Source organism: Ptiloglossa arizonensis, chromosome 2 (genome assembly GCF_051014685.1).
Source record: "Ptiloglossa arizonensis isolate GNS036 chromosome 2, iyPtiAriz1_principal, whole genome shotgun sequence".
Classification (NCBI taxonomy): domain Eukaryota; kingdom Metazoa; phylum Arthropoda; class Insecta; order Hymenoptera; family Colletidae; genus Ptiloglossa; species Ptiloglossa arizonensis.
The window spans coordinates 28,308,971-28,332,157 of NC_135049.1; the positions used below are offsets into that span (position 1 = coordinate 28,308,971).

Below are 23,187 nucleotides of genomic sequence, written 5' to 3' on the forward strand. Positions count from 1 at the left end.
CGGCGTGGATAGTTTCCTTGATAACGTAACGGAGAAATTTTCGATGGGTCACACCGTGCATCCAGATGCTCGACGATTCGTAGAACTCCGTGCGTCTGCGTGATGTCCCTTGGTGGGTAGGGGACTCGAAGAAGAGCGAAGAAGACTTGTTGCGACATGCCTTGAATACTTGAGCCCAAGACACAGAGAAACTTTACCGATACCAAGGATCTACGTGACTGCGGAGGATTCATGACTTCAAGGGACACGAATTGTTTGTAGACACCAGATGGTCGCGTACCAGGGGACACGAGAAATACAAAGGGTAGCGGATCCGTTAACGACGACGTTCGCAACGGAATACAAAGGAGCTCGAATCAAAAGAAAGGAACCTCGATGAACGCGAAACTATTTTTATTCAAATTATTGGAGATCCTCGGACAAGGGCTGCGCCTCTCGCGGTTGTTCGTTCTATATTCAACGCGTAACACGAGTCAATATGAAAAATGTAAGAACGGGAATCGCGTCGTGTGACGGCCCGATGGTTCGAAATCGTCGGTACCGTAGGACACACCGAGGATCGAGAACGCCCGTGAAAGTTTCTCGAGCGGATTTTAATTTCTGTCGGACGACGCGGATCACTGTTGCCATTCAAAGTAACCACGCTGGTGGTTGATCGTTCGGTTAATTGAGAAAATCGTTTGTGCGCGCGAAATCCGTGAACAATGCCGGTGGTGTTATCGCGACATGGCCTGCTGGGAGATACACCGACCGACACCAAAATCTCGCATCATCGGAAATTCGATTTAACCCGCTGGCGTGGTGGAGGGCGAACCGCTTGGCAAATGCCTGGGCAGGGATGCGTGTCAACGCCATCGAGTCTCGTATAAGATTACCAGCGGTCAAACTACGGTGATTGCGTTCACGAGTAAATGTCGAATTTACGCGTTCACCGGGTGTTTGTTTACGGCACTGCTGTACGCCGAACGACCGCAACGCGAAGCGGAACTCGATCGCCCGCGGCGCGAATACGAGAGCGCCAGGCGTTAAATTCGCTGGATAGTTCGTTTGGATTTTTTTTCAATGACCTTGTGTTGCGTTTCCGTGCACGATACGATCGGATTGGCGTCGATTGACCACTTAAGGTCGCTTTGCACGCCGAGAGTCACGCCAGACGCGATCCCCCACTCTAGCGCGGCGAGCGAGAGCAAGTGGTGGGGGTCTTGCGTCTGGTGACCTTCAGGTGTCAATTAATTTCGCTTATTGTAAGTTTTACTGCGCGAGCGGTTAAGTGGCGCCGTGAACGCAGCTCCTCGATTAAATTGGGCGTTATTCGAGCACGCTTTATTAAAGTTTGAATGCAATACGAATGTTAGTTACGAATTATTTTCCATCCGAGTAAATACTTAGCGAAGTATATTTCTGTTCGAGTGTTCTTTTGTTTCTCGGTGAGTTTGAGCGGCCAGCTGATTTCATTGGAAACTGTAATCAACGACGTTACGCGTAGGTCTTCCAAAACTCTTCGAGAAAATATTACCAACGAAATGTATTAATCGTATCGATAAAAAAAAATGTTACCCATAGGTCTCGGTGTTTAAAGATAATGCTCGTAGAAATTTAACGCATTTTCAAAATCCAAACGAACTTGTTACTCGACCCAGTAATTACGCACAAGACACGTGAACGTTGCTTGCGGAACGAACGATGAACGCTGTTTAAAAAAAAAAAAGAAATGTCTATGAAAAGTTTGTGATTCGAACGTGTTTTAAGAAAATCGTATTGTTAACTTGAAAACGTAATCCAGATATTAATGTTAAACCAAATGACTTGTGAAATCAAAACACGAATGAAAGAAAACTGTGAGAAATTAAGAAAATGAATCTTAGATTGTTGAAACACCATGAAGAGGTTTTATGCTAAATACACGATGGTATCTATGTGTATGTAAATGGAATTTATATAGTCTATCTGATCTACGATTAAAGTATCGAAGTAAGTTAGGGAAATACTTATTCGTGTTAATGGTTTCTTAGTTACGATATTACTGCGAGGGAAGTATCTGTCTCTCCATGGTGCGCCATGAAGTATCAATTTCAGCGTACCCTCGGTATTTTCGATAATTTTAAATCGATTTCTTTCAAAAAATAATCTAAGATAACTTACTCTTGTTGTTTCTGCATCAAATAGAGATTCACGGTGTCTGAAATTTTGCAATTTCAAATATTCAAAAACGTCAACGTTTTAAAGTTCCATCTCTTTAAAATTTCACCAGTATCCGAAGCAAAAACCTTTCAGAGTTTTAGGCACTCTACCGCATCGAATTGTTTTACGTTTGAAAACTTTAAATCGTTGAAAATTAATATTTCAAATAATCTATATTGTGCGTGCCAACTGTTACGAGTGGATCGATATTTCCCTCTCGTGTGTGTTCACAAAATAACACTTAGAGTTTAAACGAAACAAAAAGAAAAAGAAAGAAAGAACGAATGAGAAATTGACAGCATGGACGAAGTTAAGTTTCTAGAGAGAAAGATATATTAGAAAATGGAGCTGGTCTCCAAGATCGCCACACGAATCGCTAGGGACTTCGTTTACATTTAAGAATACAGTACGTAGAAACCTCGAAAGTAAGTACAACTTAGGAACAACTAAATGTATACATATTATATTTAAAAACAAAAAAAAAAGAAAACAAATCAAACACGCACTCGTGACCAGAAATACATTGGTCACGATATTCTCGTCTCGTCGATAAATTTTTCTGTAACTCGTGCGTGTATATCTGAAAGCTCAATTGTTGTCTTTGCTAGAGGGACAATTACTATTTCCTTTCGAACTTCTGAAACGAGAAACAGACTCGAGAAAGCTTCGACGAAAAATTGTACACCCCGCAACAAGTATTCTACCCGTAGCTTGTTAAAAATTCACCCCAATTCCGATAGAATTTGCAAATGAACCGAACTACCGTCTAAGAATCAACTAAGCATTTCGCTGTGTTAACCTTTGATTGGTGACTTTTGTTTTGGATCCATCATTGGCGATCCTAGCTTTCCACTGCGATCAGTATTTTATGCCGATCATCGTTACATCGATAATAACATTGTTATCTATTTATTCTACTATATTGTTAACAATTCGTGTCACAATTTATGAAAAGAGGAAATATTATCTTGGAGAAAGTAACATGGCGATAGGTTACTACAAGAATTAGAAAATGACACTGTGATAACTTCGTTGAAAGAGAAAATAGCCATTTACGAGGGAGTGAAGTGTATATACAGGGTGACCTGTTTTCGTTTTTCCACTTCATTATCTCTGAACATATTATTTAAGGCAGTTTTATTTCAAGTAGAAACTAACGTAAAATTTCAAAATTTCCTTCCTTTTAAGATCTTTGAGTTCTCCAATATTTTCTTTGATATAATTACAATCATTTAATACTGTTCTTCGAACAATACTTGTTAAGTAATTATAACAATATTTCGCTATTCGAATATTCTCTATTTTCAAAATTTTTGTAGTAACCTCGCTATATCGTAACGTCATGGAGCCAATTAAAGGTTAGAGCATTCTATTCCTATTAGCACTTAGAGGAATCATTCGAAAACTTTGATACGCCAATTCAGTCATCAAACGGTAAAATGATTAGTACCTGAATATTAAGTGTTCTAGGTTTACGCGACTATTAACTACGTGACGATCGTTTAATTATCGTGAAAAGAAAAATCGTTTTTACATGATAGACTTTATTGTACGTTGAGGTTGCCCGAGCCTCCGAAATGACTTTCGAAAAGAACTTCGCAATTAACGAAGATGCGAAAAGTACCAAAGATGCCGCGAGAATGTTTCCTGTGTTCAAGGAACTGTATATTCTCTTGTTTACTCGTTTCGTGTGAAGATTCCGCTATGTCTCACTTCCGATCTTCGCTTATACAGTTACTGTACCGTTAAAATTGTCTTAAAAGTTATCTCGTTGGCTGTCGTTATTAAGAGAGGTAAAAATTCGATACAATCAACCGAGTATAAAAATGTCCGGTTAAATTCAAAAAGGATAAAAATTAAAATACTTCTTTCTAAAAGTATCTTCTTACGTTTCCAAATTTCTGAATACCGAGACGAATTCAGGGCTTTTAACGTAGACGCAAATATTTTAGAAACGCGAATAATATTCCTGTGGTGAAGAGAATGATTTCGATTGATGCTAAGACCATTTGTAAAACTTTCTGTATTCGAATAGTCGAACACTCGAATGATTCGAATATTTCGTACACCGAGTATCTGGATATTCCTAGTATTCTTTAATGTAACGTTGACTATAGATTAAGTTACTTAAGTTCGTCGTTGTGTTTCCAACTTTATTTTCATTTAATATTCGAACAACAATGTTCGAGATATTCCAAGTTAATTACTGAAATTTAAGTATCCATAAAATATTCGAGTATTAAATCATGCAGTCTCGGTCCTAGGATTGTTTGAGATCAGAGTTGCGCCCAGTAGTCCTGGACAGCGAACATCTGTTAACTTGTTTCTCTGTTCATTAAACCATTGAAACAGAACTTTATAGAAAGTTGAATAATCGATAAGAAATGTTTAAAAAAAATATGTAACCGACGGAAACGAACTGCCAGATGTTCGCGTCAACGTTTAGCCTCCTAAAGCAAGTACACCCGAAGTTGTTAACAATTGTCCCCATTTATCGAACAAACCCATCCCCCTTGTAAAATTGTAGTAGTTTTTAAAATACGAAATCTCGCCTAGTTAGAGAAACAATACGAAAAACATTGCGTACGGCTGATGAATGTAATTAATATTCGTTTCAACGATTCTTGAGGTGTTTACGACGTTCTTCATTCTTCTCTGTGGTGAATTGTTCGTATACTGCCAGATTTTTATAGACCACTGCAGCATAAATGTCTTCGACACGCATACGCACGTAATCTCACGTTCAAACGATGTTACTAAGGATCAAATATTTAAGTGTAACTCCGAGTGTGTAACACGTAACTCACGAATCAACAACACTCACTCGTTATAGGATTAACTTAAACAGATTGGAAGGACGATCGAAGACGCGTTTTTGCGTTAGAATAGAGAAAATTATTTTACTCGGAACGAGGAGGGTTTTTTTGCGCGGAAAAATCGTCTAGAAACCGATTTTTCGGCAAAATTACTCTCGTAGGATTTGAAACTGTAAAGGTGCTCGTCTTCGATCGATGGATTTTGGAAAAAAAAGGAACAGGGACAAATTGTAAAAGACGTAACAGAAAACCGAAACTTGGCAACTTTATTACTCTTAATTCTAGAATAACACGAAGATCGAATCGTTTTTCCCTCCACGTAGCTTTCTACCTACCACAGACCAGAATTTAGTCCAATCTATACGAATCGAAAAAGTTCAGAATTTCTACAATTATCGAGACTCTATTAATCTTCTATTCTCGACGGCGCGAAACAGACTCGAGCGTTAAGAAAATTTTCAAGAGGCAATAGGAAGAGTTGTACAGAGTGTAAAAAAAAATATTCGTTGCGATGTATTCCACTCAACGAGAAAATGAAAAGATCGAGGGGAACAGTATCACAATTATGATTTTTCGTGGAATAGTTATTTCGGTTAAAAGTTACTCCACGATGTTTTTGGAGCTTTTCCATCGAATGGAACGCGTAGAAAAATGAGATAATTTAACATCAAATATTAACAATGAAACCGATTTGAACATCTATATTCACCAGCGCAATAAAAAGAGGATAGATTTCTTCGTAAAAGAATTGGACAAAATTTTATTCTATATATGATATACATTTACTTTGAAAAGTTACAAATGCACCAGCGAGAATTTAAAGGCGATTACTTTTATCGATAAAATAAATTCTGTCCCCTATTTAAAATGTTTGATTGCACGTCACCACGTGACTTCGTGCTGCCCGGACGTACGAGTAATTTTTCTCTCACACCCTGTGCTTTGTACCAACGCCGTTAAAAGGGTAAACAACAATTTCCCAGAATTTTATTCGTGTTCCGTTTCGTTAATCGTAAACGTAACTAAATGTACGCTTAAAAACCCGACGTGTAAAGCGAAGCTATAACGAGCAGAAATATCAAACGACCGTTGGAACTTCGGGACGAGGATGTCGTTAAGCCGAAGGGGTGCGTTAAGAAAGTTTCTCGCGTAGCGAACTGACTGTTGACTTCGAACTGCTATATAGACTCGTATTAAACTTTCGTAGAAGAAAGAGAAAGGAGGCTGGGAGCATTTGCAGGAAGTATTTGCACAATCACGATAGACTTCGAAACGGAAAGTCGCTTGAACATCGACTCTCCCCGGAACTATGTTATATATATGTATATGTATATGTAATATCGAGGAATCTCGTAACAGCTTCTTGTAAAACTAACATTTACAGGTACACGTAACTTCTTCACCTTGTAAATACGTGCAAGGTCTCCCAATTACGAAACGTTGAACATTTTGTAAAGTTTTATAAATAGTTCTATGTAGTTGAACAGCTGGACCAATAAAACGTATATCCAATTGTACGGGTCAATTACTTTCACTACTCTACCTAACGAAAATATTCGATTCGAATATTTAACCGTAAGTATGTAAACGTTCTTGGTGTATTGCAATAATCTTTCTTATGTTGGAATATCGAAGAGATTTTACAATCTTGCGTTTTGTACAGGTTGCTAGGCTTTGTTACGAAAAGGACGACTTTAATGGAGATCGATGTAATTAAATTTACATTTACAAACGCGATTCTTTAGTATTATGAGTGGAAGTAAATTTCAAAGACGTGAAGGGAAAATTCTGTGTCCTGTTACCTAATGACGATATTAGGAGAGCAGTAAGAAAAGTAGTTAGTGACTTATTCCATATCCTTTTCGCACAATGTTCTCATCTTTCTCTTACTGCTGTAAACAACCTCCACTATCATTCTATGTTCCTGTTACCGGCAGACGATATTGGGAACGCAGGAAGAAAAGTTAGTAGTCTTGTATTATATCGAAACATTAAGGTTATGTAAGTACGGAAAGAATTACTACTCCGAAAATTGTTCGTAATTAATTAATCTCGATAAAAATCTTTACCAAAATGATCCTTGAATGTTACTACGAATCTCTGTCAAGCAATGTGTGTCCAAAAGTGCATAAATTAGCTGTATAAAATTGTTAAATTAATGTTTCTTCCTCTTCGCGCGATAATCTTTCTGCTTTTAGCGAAATTTCAACGACCTCCACTATCATTCTGTGTGCCTGTTACCAGCGCACGATATTGGGAGAGCAGAAAAAAGGTTAGACTTGTTCCTTATTCGTATCCTTCTCGCACAATGTTCTCTCCTTTCTCTTACTTCTATAAACGACCTCCACTATCATTCTATGTTCCTGTTGTAATATTAGACTTATACTTTCATCTTAAGAGGTCATTCTAAGTTCACAACCGATTAGTTCTGTATTACCCACGATGAATAATCTTTTGTTAGAAAAGTAGATCGAGATATGTACAACGTTCAAGATATATAGAAAGACGAACACACAAAATAGATGGTACTGAAAAAGTATAACGAATGGCAGTAAATTATTGACAACCGAAACATCATCCTGATACTCTTAGGTTTTAAATTCACAAACTTTCTACCTGAGGTATCCTGGATTCCCGCAACTACCGACAAAGTTGTTCGACGTAGAGGGTCAATAACGTCTCTAATCCCTCGTTCGGCGAAACTTCGATTTCGGTGGAAACTCAGACCTGAGAAACTCAGGGTCCTCGAACAGAAACTCGACGACTTACAGCAGTAGATCGTCATTTATTCCGTAGTAGTCGAAAGAATAGAACTTAACGAGAGACCTCCGAATATCGAAGCACGTGAGCATACTCGTTAACATTTAATCATTTCTAACATTCCTTCTACTTTCGTTACTTTCTCTCGGTGTTTTGTCTAATATTGATACACTTTTGATCATAAATTCAATCAACGCGAGTAAAACAATTGGATCGTTTTCGTGCTTTTTCTATTCTTTACCGACTGCTAATCTGTACGTATCAATTCGTATCTACGAATTAAATTGTAATTTTGTGCTAGATATTTCGAGTTCACATATTACTTAATTATAACGCGACTGTATTTATTTCGATAAGTGTATTTTAAATTTATTGTTTCTTTTTTTACAGATTACCAATTGAAATTGTGGCGCTAGTGTCGCACTACCGACGCTACAACACCTTAGGATCAATTCGAACGGAATTCACGGACTATTGGACTATTGGTAAAATCTTCCAAGTAGTAAGACCTTCGAGTGATATTTATCTTTAAATCATTTTCTAAAATTTTTGCCCGAATTTCGAACTTTGGTGTCAGGAGACGAGTGTCAGGAAATGATGTCAGCCACAAAAAATTCCACAAGTTGAAATTTGCAGATCTCTACGTTCGACTTAGTATTCAGCATCAAGTGAAAGGAATGGGAGCAATGTATGGGAAGAAGAACAACTCGTGTTATACTTAATGAATTTATTGAAATGCATTAGACTGACATTCATATTCTTAAATTTGACAAAAGTATTAAGTTCTTTATGGGCGTTACAACAATGTTTTGCAATAAAGGATTCAACTGTTTCTTATATACTACCTAACTATTCTAAATTCGCAGCCAATTAGCTCGGTACTACCCGCGACGAAGAATTATTGTTTATCGCGAGTAATGCCGATTACCAGGTCTCACCACGTGGAGGTTGCTGCGAGCGGAGACCCGGAGAGAGATAGATGGAATCAAAGTTCCATCGATCTCCCTCGACACGCGATACAAACGATGTTACCAAACCGGGGAGATGGAAGGAATCAAAGTTCCTTCGATCTCCTGGTTCAGTTCTGCCGAGCAATCACATTGTGGAAAAATTAGGCAAAATTGGGAAATACGCGACGCGAACCGTGCAGCTAGTCCTACTAGGTCAATCCCGTCTCCCCTCGTTGGGCCCGATTGTCGAGGGAAATGCGCGACGCCTCCACTCCTCCTCAGAGGAGAAGTGCCCCGTTTCTCTCAACTCCGTGTCAGCACACGCAGACCGTGGACCCGACTGTTGAAGCTTTACGAAGAGAGGGTCCTATCCTGGAGGCTTCCGCAGGGACCGGCATGAATACCTGCCCCTGTGTTCACTTCATGTTCTCCCGAGAAGCGGACACATCGGAAGAGACGACGATTGACCGTTCGGACCAGCTAGACGGCCGGTCACTTGCTTATGCAACAAGCAGTGGTGACCGGACTGAGGAACGAGGAAGCGAGCAAAATTAAGCTAAAGATTGGATAATTGCTCGGCAGATCACAGATATTTGTACACGGTGGCCTTAAAACTAACTTATTCTAAACTTAACTAAAGATCCCGCTGCGGTTGCGACGAGGGAGTTCTCTTCGTTCTTCATTTTTCGATGTGCTTACCTAAGAGAAACCTAAAGTCAAGGCGTGATAGAAAATAGAAATGAAGTTGATTAATGGTTAAATACAGTCATGCAGTAACAAAGGAAGTAAATGAAGCAGTGAGAAAAAAATAAATATGGAAAAACGAGTATAAATTAAAATCAGAGAACATATTAAATAAATTAAACAAAGAAAAAACTGAAAAAAATTAAAAGAATTAAGAGAGTGGCGGACAGTACCGGTTGCTAAGAGTGCAACCGGCGTCCATGGCTGACCACGGGAGGGGGGTGGGGGCGTCCAGGTAACTAAAATGGAGATGTCCGTCCACCTCGAAGGCTCCTCCTGGAATGAAATTTTTGGCAACCGAGGGGGGCTATATATACCACAAACAAGGTGACTTACCGTTACTTCGATTGTTATTGTTCGATTTAATCGAATATTTCAAGAAATTGACGGCTTTTTAACCATTATTTATACTAGGACATTGTTAATAATTGTTTAAACTATGATACTACGACGGTTGTTAATAATTATGATAAATAAACATCAAGATATTGCGAAATCTACGAAGACGAACGGTTTCGGTAAATGTTTGTTCATTTTCGCGATTGTTACTAACATTTACGCATGTTCCCAATATTGATCGAACAGTGTGCATCTTATTTATGCATTAAAAATGATTAAGCACCTTATAGAAATTGATTTCGATCGAGATTCGAAGTAAAAACGTGTTACGTAAAGTTTGAAAGCATGGAAAGTAACAATTGTCTATTTCGTACATTAATTTAACATTTCTTTAATTCTTATAATTTACACAGTACGCGCAAAAGTTGCATTTTTTACTTAAAAGCGTCCAAATTCAATTAATCGCTTTTCTAGATAGAAAAATCATCGTGATGAACACTTGTGAATCGATAATACGTGTATCCTTGAGAATGTCAGTTGGATCTCAACAAAAAATTCTATCGCGAACGAAGAATATATCAACGAAATGATATTTTAAGCCTTTTTTTGTACTAGGACATTGTTAATAATTGTTTAATTTACGGTCCTACGACGGTTGTTAATAATTATGATAAATAAACATCAAGCTATTACGAAATCGGCGATGGGAAACGGTTTCGGTGAATGTTAATGTCACTAGGCGATTGTTATTAACATTTTCGCACGTTCCGAACATTAATGTTGCAATATGCATTTTATTTTTACAGTGTAAATCATTGATTAGTTTACAAATGTTAATTTTGATGAAAAATCGAGAAACATACGAATACCATACTTTTATTTTAATTTTTCGATAAAATATAATTTCTATTGGCAAACCAATCATTTACAATGAATAAATAAGATGCATATTGTAACATTAATGTTCGGAACGTGCGAAAATGTTAATAACAATCACCTAGCGACATTAACATTTACCGAAACCGTTCCTCGTCGCCGATTTCGTAATACGTTGATGTTTATTTATCATAATTATTAACAACCGTCGCAGAACCATAGCTTAAACAATTATTAACAATATCCTAGTATAAATAATGGCTTAAGATCCATCAATTTCTTGAAATTGCTATATCAATTCACCAATAATTAAATGACGTTATTTCCAAGAATACCCGAAATAAGAATACTTACTCGGCGATCATGTTCTCCTGACACCAAAGTCCCAAAATCGAACATTCTCTAAAATTTTTTCCCAATTTTCAAACTTTAATATCAGGAGAACATGATCGCTGAGGAGGTATTTGTATTCCGTCGATTCTTGGAAATGACGTCATTTCCTAGAATTTTCGCGAATTGAAATTTGGCGGGAATTTTAAATGAATTTTAGAATTTCTTTTCTAGATAGTGGCGAATCCACATCATTGTAACGAACCCTTTTAAAAGAATTTACATATGTATTTAGATATGTTAGAAACATCTACATATATTTTAAAAACTGTGCCGATATTAATAACTATTATCGATATTGAACAAACCGGATATCTAAACGACATTCGGAGTGTCGATATTTACAGGTATCCCGGATATTTTCGGGAATATTGCCAGCGTCTCTACTATATCCAGCCTCCGGATCGGAAGATTTCTTCCATTACCATCGGAGTCGAATCGTTCAAGCGGTTCACGAAGCGACTACTAGTGGCGCGACAATCGTTGTAGGGGAATCAATGAGAGCGAGTCGACCGTGAATGGAGTACACAGGACAGTCCTTTCGCGTCCGATAAATCTCGACTCTGTCGACGGGGCTCTCGATTGTGCGTACATCGGCGATTGTGGCCACTATCGATAGGCGGCCACGCACTGCCGTCAGAGAGCGTAGAAAGTGCTACTACGGATGTCGAACAGGTGTCCCCACTTCGATGCCCTAACCTCGGCGCTGTTCAGTGGCTCTGCAGTGTCGAATGTACACGTATGTGCGACGTATGGGATGTGCACCTGGAGGCGTTCTCGTTACTAGGTCATAAGAGGTGTGTATCAATGAAATTCGTGCTAATCGACCCGTTCACTTGTGGAAAGCAGTCGCACGCAGTCACGAGAGCGGTCCGCGTGCGACAACGAGCATCCTCGTCGTGTAAAAGTGTACTCGTTCAAGTTTGACCGATCGTCCGCTCGCACCTGGCGCCTCTCGCGAGTCTGATCCCTCGCCTCCGTGTGTGCACTCTGCGTCCTGCTTTCCTTTCGTCCTGCTCCGTGAATTCTCGTGCTCTGTGAACATTTCGTCGGGATCAGATTTCGCGGCACCGACGATCGCGAAACGTTTTGTGTGTCCGGGAGCGCCGTCCACGTACCGAGTGAGCGTCGAACTGTTACATGCCTATAACGAATTCCGCACCGGTGGCTATAGTGTGTGCGTCTGCTAACAGATTTCTGTGGTGAATCTTAGAATTCGAACACGCCGGACGCTCGTGGTAATTACGTCGTGGCTGAAACGGACAAAACAGTTGGCTGAACCGGAGTCTGACCGAGCGACGATCGAAAGAACGCGCTCACGACCACGATAAAACTGGGTAAATGTCTTTTTAAGCAGAGCGACACGCGACCGATACTGGACCATGTGGTGTGCAACTTAACGGTGCTGCGCGGATAGGTGTATACGCTATATTCCACTGCCTCGCGGGTTTACATCTTAACGTGTGGCCAGATTGTTTCTAGGTTTGTCACTATGCACATAATTCTGGTGCGTGCGTTACGCGTTCGATTCACCGTGGAACCGTACACGCGGATTCCGTTTCGTTGTTCTCGCTGATCCGGTCGTAAAACGTATAATATTATTCCGCCGGCTACGTCGGTGTTCCGGTTAAAGGAATGCGGCAGCACACCTGCTCGTCTTTTGCTTTATTCCCAAGATCTGTCGTCGACCCTCCTAACTATAGAACGTTAAGCGTTGTTCGAAAACGTTCGCGATTAAATTCGATCGACGATGTAGCTAATAAGAACGAACCGATGCATACCAATAAGAAATCGCCGCGAGTAACATTCGTTGAGAAAGATACATTATTCACGAAAAGAAACAGGTTTTTTCTCGTCCAAACTGCTAAATAGGTAAATGCAGCATTCTTCGATAGTGATTAATAATACGAGTGAAAGGTTTGCCGTGAAGTTCGTTCAGGGTGATGAGCGAGTTGACCGGTTAAAGACGACGCGTTATTCGACCTGCAAGGACACGTGTACCCAGATCCGATCGTCTCCTTATGCAGTTACGACAAACGATTCCCATTGCTGTAGCACTGTATGGGCAGAATAGGCCTGAAAATGTGATTACTGAGAAACGCGTAAAAATCACGAAGCTATTGTTGCTCGTTACAAAGACAATATTCACGGAATCGTATCGAGACGGAATTGCTAATGAAGCGATTAGCAAATTTAGTTTAACGTTGACGATAAATACGCGAATAATCTGCGCCCTGCTAATCGGAGTGCGATACAATTTCATTACTCGTAAAACGTAGTGTTCTGGAATTTGGGAAAATTGCGCATAACATCCACTGCGTTGGTAAATGAATTTTCGATGCTTGAGTATTAACGTGGGGTCAGCGTAATAGTGTCACATTTTCGGATGGAAAGCCCGGGCGTTCGTTTCAACAATTTATTCGATTATTTCGAACCTCCGTTAATGAAATTGTATTGTTAAAGAGATTTACACGCGCATTTACGGGGAATGATTCGAATTAATCTGTAAAAAGAGGGCAAAGATTTTTCTCCGGCTCTCGGTTTCAAATTTTCATCGATGGACGGACAGCTATATAAAATTATAACGTGCTCACTTTTTAGTTGTACACAGGCTGCCAACTTACCGATAAATATTTAGGAAAAGATACTTAGGTGTCACATTAATAGACAAATACCACGTATACGACTTCAAGCAAAGTTCATCGAGCAATTTTATCCTCGATACCAGTGCCATAAATTGTTCCAACGACTGAAAATTTTTTACAAGAAGATATTTAAATAACAGATAAGATTACTGTGAATGATTCACGTCAAGATAACAATCGTGTTGTCGCGGATTAGAAAGTAGAACGTGCGAGATGACTCAACTTGACTGCATAATTGGTTCTAAAATATTGTTTGCCTTTTTTCTCTCGTGGCAAAGACGAATTGTACTTGTCGGAACGGTTAGCAATTAACCGTTTTAATCGCTACTCGATGCGTTACACCGATCAAATTAAGCGCTCCAAAGCGGTCGCGGAAATACTTCGTTGCTGGAAACGTATCCCCACGGATTGCTCTTTTCTTCGTCTCGCGTTAATTATGCGCGAAGCGGTAGAATGTCGAGCGGCCTCATATTTTATGCACTACATCCGCCGCGTTTTCGAATTCGTCGGTTCCGCGACGATTCTTTTTTTCATCAACGTCGCGTTTGTTTCGCGCTTAATTCCACGCAACGGAATTTTAAACGACCACATTAACGGTAACAACGTATAATACGGCCTTATAGACACGTAACCATTACGATATCAGAAAAGGACGAGGATAGAGACTGACGGATGGAAAACGAAATCAAGAGCCGCGAAATAACTTTGAAAAGCAAAAGAAATCGTGGCAATGGGGTTGGGCGTAAAGGACAATTTGTGTTACATTGGTGCGCGTAAAATGTCGTTTTTTTTTTCTTTTTTTTTTCGGGCGAACAAACTTCAAAAGCGTATCACTTTTTTAAAACTTCGCATATTCCATAGAAATACATAGTTGGCGTGTGATTTTTTAAATGCTTTTTCCGTCGAGCAACTGCCTTCGTTATTTTAACCTGAAAAAGAATTCTTAATTTGAACAAACTCTTTATTTAAAGAATAATTTATTTTGTAAAAGAAATAAATGGTTAAAATACTCGGAGAAATTTGCAAGAATGATAGGAACTCAAATCGGAGATTAACAAGGATAGGGCCCTGTAGAATTAAAAAAAATTAGTTTAATAACAAAACAGATTCGAAGATCATCTTCTGTGTATATATGGCAGACCTTGAAAAGATCGTAGAGAGTAGAGTATTTGTATTATTATTATTATTATTATTATTATTATTATTATTATTATTATTATTATTGTTGTTGTTGTTGTTGTTGTTATACATCAACATCGCGCACACGTAATAATACACAGAAACGTATAAGTGAATTTCACTGAAATGAAAATACACAAGTGCGTAGGAGACACGATACAACTAAAAATAGTACTATCCAAACCTAACCCCAATTAGATGACGTAGCAATAGTAAATAAACAGCGTTCCATTTTACTGATAAGATGCAAGGTCTTCGATGCCAAATGCCGCTTGTAGATTCTCGTGGTAATTGAGTAATAAAACGTTGGCTGTTACTTCTCGCGCGTATTCGCGAGCATTATCTAAACGAGCAATTTCAATGGACGGCTCATAGAAACCGGTGTGCCGACAGTAGCGCATCGTAAACCGTGTCGGTCGCGTTCGCAATTATCTGCACACAAGAACCAACGTCACACGCGTCTGACATCTTTTTTTCCTTTCTTTCGTCGCGACACACACACACACACACACACAGGTGCGCGCGCGTACATATGCGTGCTTTATGAAACACAGTTCGTTCGAGCTAGGTTATCGGCGCTCGTACGAGAAACCTTTAAGCTGCTCTCGTTGTGCTTTAACGAGAATTGTTCACGACACTCGACCCGTACGACTTGCAGCTTTCAATGAACCACGCGGAACCTCTTGTTATTCAATTTGTAACACTACGTGCTCGAACGTTGCGACATAGCCGAGATGCGGGGTGCTTGGATACATTGAACAGGTCGATAAGTTAGGTGTACCATTTGCACGATAGCTGGATAATTCTTATTGTTCGCCGGGTCGATGTATCGCCGGAAGTAAATGTTTCTTTTTTGGACTCGTTCGGTGGCGATCATTTTTCACGCGACACTTTTGAAATAATGTATCAATCATTCCGTGCATTTCCTGTACGCGTTCCCATTGTTAATCCATTCTCCATTACCCGGAAAACTTTACGCCGGTTTTGTGACCCGTATAAAGCGGTACGTAATAACGGTATACGTACGATACCGCGATCTTCATTGTATCGCTGGTATTGTCGGACTCCGCCAGTATAATTGAAAGTACTACCGGCATTACGAATCTCGAAATTTAAGATAAGAAGTTGAAAACGGGGGCTGGCGTTAGCGGGAAATTGTTGAGCGTTCGGGGTTTCAATTTAAAATGCGTGCATTTCAACGAAGCTTCAGTTCCGATGGTACGAGTGGCGCATTTAATCGAGAAGTGAAGAATAATTATTTTCGTTCGAAGAAATAATACTCAGAATCGATATTATCGGTAAAATGTTATTAATTCCTGCGCTGAAAGATCTCGTCTTAAAAGTAGCGACTTCGAAAATTGCAAAAACAAATTAGGATAGGAATTTTATTAATAAATTCCTGTTTCAGTTACCACGAGCACGTTTTAAGTAGATTATATTTGAGATCCAATATACTTGGTAGATAAGTAAAAACAAACTAACGAGACAATTACTGCCGGAAATTTATTTCCGATAACATATCTTTTACTGTGCCTTAAAACATTCGTTGCTAGAAATGGAAGAAGTGTCCTCTTTAATTTTATAACCGTTATTAACTTTTATAGTTAAAGTCGTTACCATTTTCTTACCAAACTTTCTTATTAACTTCGATCAAACTAAATACTATTTATGATTAATTATTTTCGACGAATAAGTGATATTGGAGTACTTACGAGCACGGTGCATAAAAACAAAAATTAAATAATCCAACAAAAGTCCGCGACAATAAGAAAGCACACCGCAACTACAAATTGATTTTACTCCTACAATAATTTATCGAAACAGACGTTCCTAGGATATCCTAGGTGTTACTCATACATTGCGTAACCCAGAATTCCTCCAAATCGAATAGGTTGTCTTCGAAGTAATACGAATTTTCAAATAATGGCGCGCGTTCTATTTTCGTTCCGAGAGCCGTGCAAGTGAATTCTACCGGTTTGCCCGAGTCTTGTATCTACGCAATCCCGGCCACGCCGAACGTCACGAAACTATCGTGTCCACAACCATATAGATTACAAGGCAATAATACTGTCAACGTTCGACAAAGAACTCAACCCGATTCGTGTCCACGGGCCACTTTTATCCATTCGAAGTCTCCGTAACGTTTCCATCGCTGATAAATCAAGCGCGTTCGCGAGCAAACGAGAGTGAATAGCATTGCTCGAGTGGGCACGATTTTTAACGCTAGCAACTTCTTGGAGAGGTGGAGCCACGGGAGTGGGAAGGGGAGGGGGCAGAGAACAATGGATTGGGCGCGAGAATTTAAATCGTCGCGCGTGTTAATTACACTCGCGGTGCTGATACCGCGAATTGCATCGCTCGAGAATGCCGGTGCAACGAGTTCCGTTGTATTGGATCTGTTCGCTTTATGGCTCCTTTTACCGCGGAAACAAGTATTGACACGAACACCGCATGGTACACAGGGCGCGGCCATGACTGCGGTGCGCCCGGAAATAGGATGATTTCTGTTCGATTCCTCTGCTCAAAAATGGGGCGAATTTGTGGTTTACCATCTCGTATGGCATCGTTTTGGAGAATGTTATAATAATAATAATTATTATTATTATACTATTACCGTTGCTAGAATTATTACTATTATTGTTTTATTATTATTATTGTTCTACTATTACCGTTGCTAGAATTATCACTATTATTGTTTTAATATTATTATTATTATTATTATTATTATTATTATTATAATTATTATAAAAGCTGTTTTAAACACTCGGAGCAACTTACAAATAGTGTTTTAAAAGTTACCGGGCATGTTTAGGGATATTGCTAAATTCAAGACAAATGCATTGATCGCGATATTACGCAAGGTGTTGCATTATCATTTGCTGCAGCTTCGAAGATAATTTTAGCCCGTTGAAATCGATAAAACGTGCTTGCACAAATGTTTGGAAGACCGCGAAGCATCCGAGTGTGTACAGAACGACAAAGGATCCGTCAGATGGTACAAGAAACGTAAATTCACCGATTGTTCGAAAAGGATCAGAAATTGTTGGGAATGCATTCAGCGGCTCGAAACACAGCTGCGCGTGCACAAACACCTCGAACAATACCTCGATTAACGGTGCACACAAACTTTGTTTCGTCAAAGTGAATACATCCTGAAAGGCGCGGAACCGAGTCGCAGCTCGCGCGCGCGCGCGCGAATTTCAAAAATCGAATCCCACGCAAACGCAGGCCCGCGCGAAAGAAATTTATTCCGCGATTTCGATTCATTTTTGCACCGGGTATCACCCAGTATCCGATACCTCGCATTCCACGGCCAGCGGAGGGGGCAACGAGCGCTCGATTCCCCAGTCGCATCGGTCCGCAATTCAACGCGACTCTATCGGTAGAAAATTGATTGCTCGACGAAAACAAAGCGGCCCAACGTTTCCGTTCACGAGTGCACTTAGACGTTGGCGATCCGTTCGATGGAGTAATGGCGAATTTCCCGATCAGCGAAAGAAACGAGAAACGAATCAAGGGAGATTGCGAGTCGAGGATGCAATCCGGTGATTTCGGATCCAAAAATCGATTTTTCCGTCGTGGAAGCACAAATTGAAAATAAATATTCAAACAACGTCATTCTTCTCCTTTCTCGAATTTTTACTTCAGGGTGATTCCCTCGATGATTACTCCAGGTCGAACAATCTTCTCGATTGTCCTTCGTCGTTCGAAAATTGTTTCGAAAATGTACAATTGAAAGAAATTTAAAAAAAAAAACCCTTACGATAAAATTGTTTGAGAAGTGTACACGTCACGTCCAAGTGCATCGCACAAGTCGACTCGTCTTCGTTCCGATCCAATTATTTCCTCGCGGTGGGAGGGAGAAGATTATAAAGAACGTCCCCGGGAAAAAACGATTATCGAGTCGCTTTTCGCGCAGAAGTTTCCCATCGGGGGCTGGCCCCGTCGAGAATTTCAAGTTGCATCGTGCCACGGAATCGACGGAGAGTTATAGTTTCGACGATATATCGCAGGGAGCTCGACGCCGCCGCAAAGTTGAAACGCTTTGTAAAATCCATAACGCGTCTGGCCGAACGTTTTGTACGTGTTTCTGGAAAAAGTTATTGCCATCGAGGAGAGGAAGGAAGGGGCCACGACGAAACTGGGCGGGCCCCCTCGCTTCACGGATTCGTGCTCGAAGACTTGCGTCGTCGAAAATGGTGTACACCGCATCCATCATAGCGGCGCGGGGTACGCTCGGAACAGAGAAAATGGAAATTGCATTGTTGAACACGAGTACCGACGGCGACGTTTTCGCGATCGAAACCGCAAAACCTCGCCCGAACTCGAACGCTTCCACTACGTGGGATTATAATTACAAATGAATCCGAGAGGGACGCAAGTTAATCGCGCGAAACGCGAACGAAAGATTTCGTGGGAGTTCCCTCGTTAAAAGTACAACGAAACCAATGTCTGGTGTATGCACGAGAATTAGTGGAATTATTTTAATTTTATGGTCTTCGAAGAAAGTTATGTATCGTAGATATTCTAGGAATTGGTTTTGTTGTATCTTTATCGAGGGATATATATATATGTATGTATATATATTTATATTTACAGTTTTTATCCGTTCCTTCGCTTGGATAAAATATAATTATAATTACAAATGAATCCGAGAGGGACGCAAGTTAATCGCGCGAAACGCGAACGAAAGATTTCGTAGGAGTTCCCTCGTTAAAAGTACAACGAAACCAATGCCTCGTGTATGCACGAGAATTAGTGGAATTATTTTTATTTTACGATCTTCGAAGAAAGTTATGTATCGTAGATATTCTGGGCATTGGTTTCATTGTATCTTTATCGAGGGATATATATATGTATGTATATATATTTATATTTACAGTTTTTATCCGTTCCTTCGCTTGGATAAAATATAATTATAATTATAAATGAATCCGAGAGAAGTGCGTTGATCGCGCGAAATGCGAACGAAAGATTTCGTGGGAGTTCCCTCGTTAAAAGTACAACGAAACCAATGCCTGGTGTATGCACGAGAATTAGTGGAATTATTTTTATTTTACGATCTTCGAAGAAAGTTATGTATCGTAGATATTCTGGGCATTGGTTTCATTGTATCTTTATCGAGGGATATATATATGTATGTATATATATTTATATTTACAGTTTTTATCCGTTCCTTCGCTTGGATAAAATATAATTATAATTACAAATGAATCCGAGAGAAGCGCTTTAATCGAGTGAAACGTGAACGAAAAATTTGGACGAGTTCCCTCGTTAAAAGATCAACGAAACCAATGCCTAGAAAAATTTGGAGTTCCCTCGCTAAAAGTACAACGAAACCAATGCGTGGAATAATTTTTATTTTATAATCTTCAAAAAAAATTATATATATATATAGATATGTTTATTTATTGGGTTGTTCGAAAAGTGATTTCGTTTTCCAAAATGGAGGATATACAATTTAATAAAATGTTTGTACACTCTAAAAAAGAGTCGTGTTTCATTTTTACCAAATAAAACGAAATCACTTTTCGAACAACCTAATACATATGTTTATTTACGTATACGTGTGTATAGTTTTTATTCGTTTCTTCGCAAATAATGCGATTGACGATAAGATACCTATCGAAGCACCGATACACCAACGAAACGTTAATAAGTTGAGATTCGTCGCGATCTACGCACAATCAATTATCGGATATCACATTCAATGGTATTTGTTTCGCTGATGTCGGCGTACGCGTAGAACGTGATTCTTGGTCACGTGATGATCGACGAAGCACGACTGGATCCACGCGTACTCGAGCCAAGATTGTAACAATATTTGTCACGGTTATCGTTGTTATCGTTAACAAAAAAAAAAAAAAAAAAAAAAAAAAATAGAAAACCGGACAATCGTCGCGTATTCAGCGGTGTTTGATTTTCGAATTTCCACAAATGTTCAATATTTTCCATTCACGCAGTCGCGACTCGTAACCGAACTCGCGATTAAATTTCGTATTTATCCAGCCGATAAGGCAATCATTTCTGCAAAGAAAACACCGATTGTATTTGCGTTAAAGCCTTTTTCAAACAATCGTACGCTCTCACGATTTATCGCGACGAACAATCGCGCGTATTTCGCCCAAAAAGTCCGAGTTCCCTCGAAAACGTAGTCTCTTATCCGCGTAGATTCAACACCGTTCTAAAATTGTCCACCCATCGATAAAATATTTCCGAACGTTGCTACAACGACGGTAAAGAAAATTTCAGATACTCCTCGGTGGTTTAAAATCGTCGAGGTTGCTCGTGTTTTATCCGGGTTAATCCATGCACCAGTTCTCGTTGATCCAACGAGAGTAACATTAACGATCGCGAGAGAATCGATAGGGCAATACGATCTCCGAGATCAGAGAGTCCTCCGAGCCGTATTAATTCGGGCAGAAATTTAGTAGAACGCTCGATTCTCGTACAGCCAATCGAACGAGCGAGGGAGAAAGGTTTCTTTTCGTTGATACACGCTCGGATATCGAGAACGTGACCGTGTACGTGTACATCCACGTCTCTCTATACCTGTCCACGTGTAGGTGTTATCGTCAAAGGACCCGAACTCCAAAGCAATACTTCTCGCATCGTTGCGTCTCCCGCCGAATAGAATTTCACGATATTACGTGGCGGTAATATCGCCAGATTTCTCCATATCGTTATATTACCACATCCGATTCACAGTGGCTGGGAACCGAGCACCGTAATTTCGGCAAACGTTGATTACAGACGTTGCTCGCTCCGTTGGTTACCTAGACTCGAAACCTACGTTGTCATCGTCTAGTCGCGTTATCGCGGTTAAAACGATAGCGCGTGGTACGAGCCACGATTGCACGGTGATTCAATTCGACGAAAGTCTGTCAACGTTTTGATAAAATTAACCTTATCGATTTTTCGTACGCGACGTAAATGAATTACGACGTTTACCGACGGATCAAATTCGAGATTCCCGGCTCAACGATCGTGATTCTTTCCGCTTGTTGCTCTTGTCATCGTAATCGTCTTCTCACTGTCGAGATACCGAGGAGTAAAATTAACGGGCAACTTTGCACCAAATATTTTAACTCGGAGTAAGATAGTTTGTTGCGGATGTATCGCGACCAATTGATTTTTCGTCACACTTGCAAATTTACGCGAACATATTTTACCTGTGGATGAAATAGTTTACCACGGATGTATTACAATTGATTTTACGTCACACTTGACAAATTTACGCGAACATATTTTACCTGTGGATGAAATAGTTTACTAGGGATGTATCACAACGAATTGATTTTACGTCACACTTGACAAATTTACGCGAACATATTTTAAAATAGTTTACCACGGATGTATCGCAACGAATTGATTTTTCGTCACACTTGACAAATATACGCGAACATATTTTAAAATAGTTTACCACGGATGTATCACAACGAATTGATTTTTCGTCACACTTGCAAATTTACGCGAACATATTTTACCTGTGGATGAAACAGTTTACTAGGGATGTATCGCAACGAATTGATTTTTCGTCACACTTGACAAATTTACGCGAACATATTTTACCTGTGGATGAAATAGTTTACTAGGGATGTATCACAACGAATTGATTTTACGTCACACTTGACAAATTTACGCGAACATATTTTAAAATAGTTTACCACGGATGTATCGCAACGAATTGATTTTTCGTCACACTTGACAAATATACGCGAACATATTTTAAAATAGTTTACCACGAATGCATCACAACGAATTGATTTTTCGTCACACTTGACAAATTTTCACGCGAGCTGGATCCCATTTCACCTCGGAGAACGTAGTTTATTACATACGTATTACAATAAATCGATATTTCGTCACACTTGACAAATTTGCGCGAGCACGATCGCATTTCACTTCGGACAAAGCAGTTTGTCATAGATGTATTATAATAAATCGATATTTCGTCACACTTGACAAATTCACGCGAGCACGATCGTATTTTACCACGAATAAATTAGTTCGTTAGAGATGTATTATACAGGTACATCGATGCACACGGTCTTCGTCGAACGTACGATCGAGAGTACGCGCGAGTTTTCTCATTTTCCACGTTACGTTTCCACACTGCTCCGATGAACAATGTACGAGCAATTTCACGCGAGCGTCCAACGCTCGAAATCGTATAGAAAAATCATCGTTGCACAAATTTCTCCGGATACATTATTCAGATGTATCGATACGCTCGATCTTGATCGAGAGTACGGACGAGTTTTCCCATTTCCCTCGTTACGTTTCCACGCTGCCCCGATAAACAAT

The 23,187-nt window shown here is 39.7% G+C and overlaps 1 protein-coding gene and 1 long non-coding RNA gene across 4 annotated transcripts in view; one reads left to right on the forward strand and one right to left on the reverse strand.

Moving 5' to 3' along the window:
• The first annotated feature begins 11,555 nt into the window (after positions 1–11,555).
• Positions 11,556–23,187, forward strand: part of Pgant5 (polypeptide N-acetylgalactosaminyltransferase 5) — a 29,380-nt gene continuing 17,748 nt past the window's right edge. Inside the window, exon 1 of one of the 3 annotated variants that reach the window (XM_076327211.1) lies at positions 11,556–11,853. The gene's annotated coding sequence lies outside the window, so the exon portion shown is untranslated. The other 2 variants (XM_076327209.1, XM_076327210.1) reach the window with 2 other exon arrangements.
• LOC143143156 (uncharacterized) lies at positions 14,534–17,012 on the reverse strand. Its single transcript, XR_012991036.1, has 2 exons — positions 15,070–17,012; positions 14,534–14,630 (listed from the first exon to the last, which is right to left on the reverse strand). It is a non-coding gene; the product is annotated as an uncharacterized LOC143143156 (long non-coding RNA).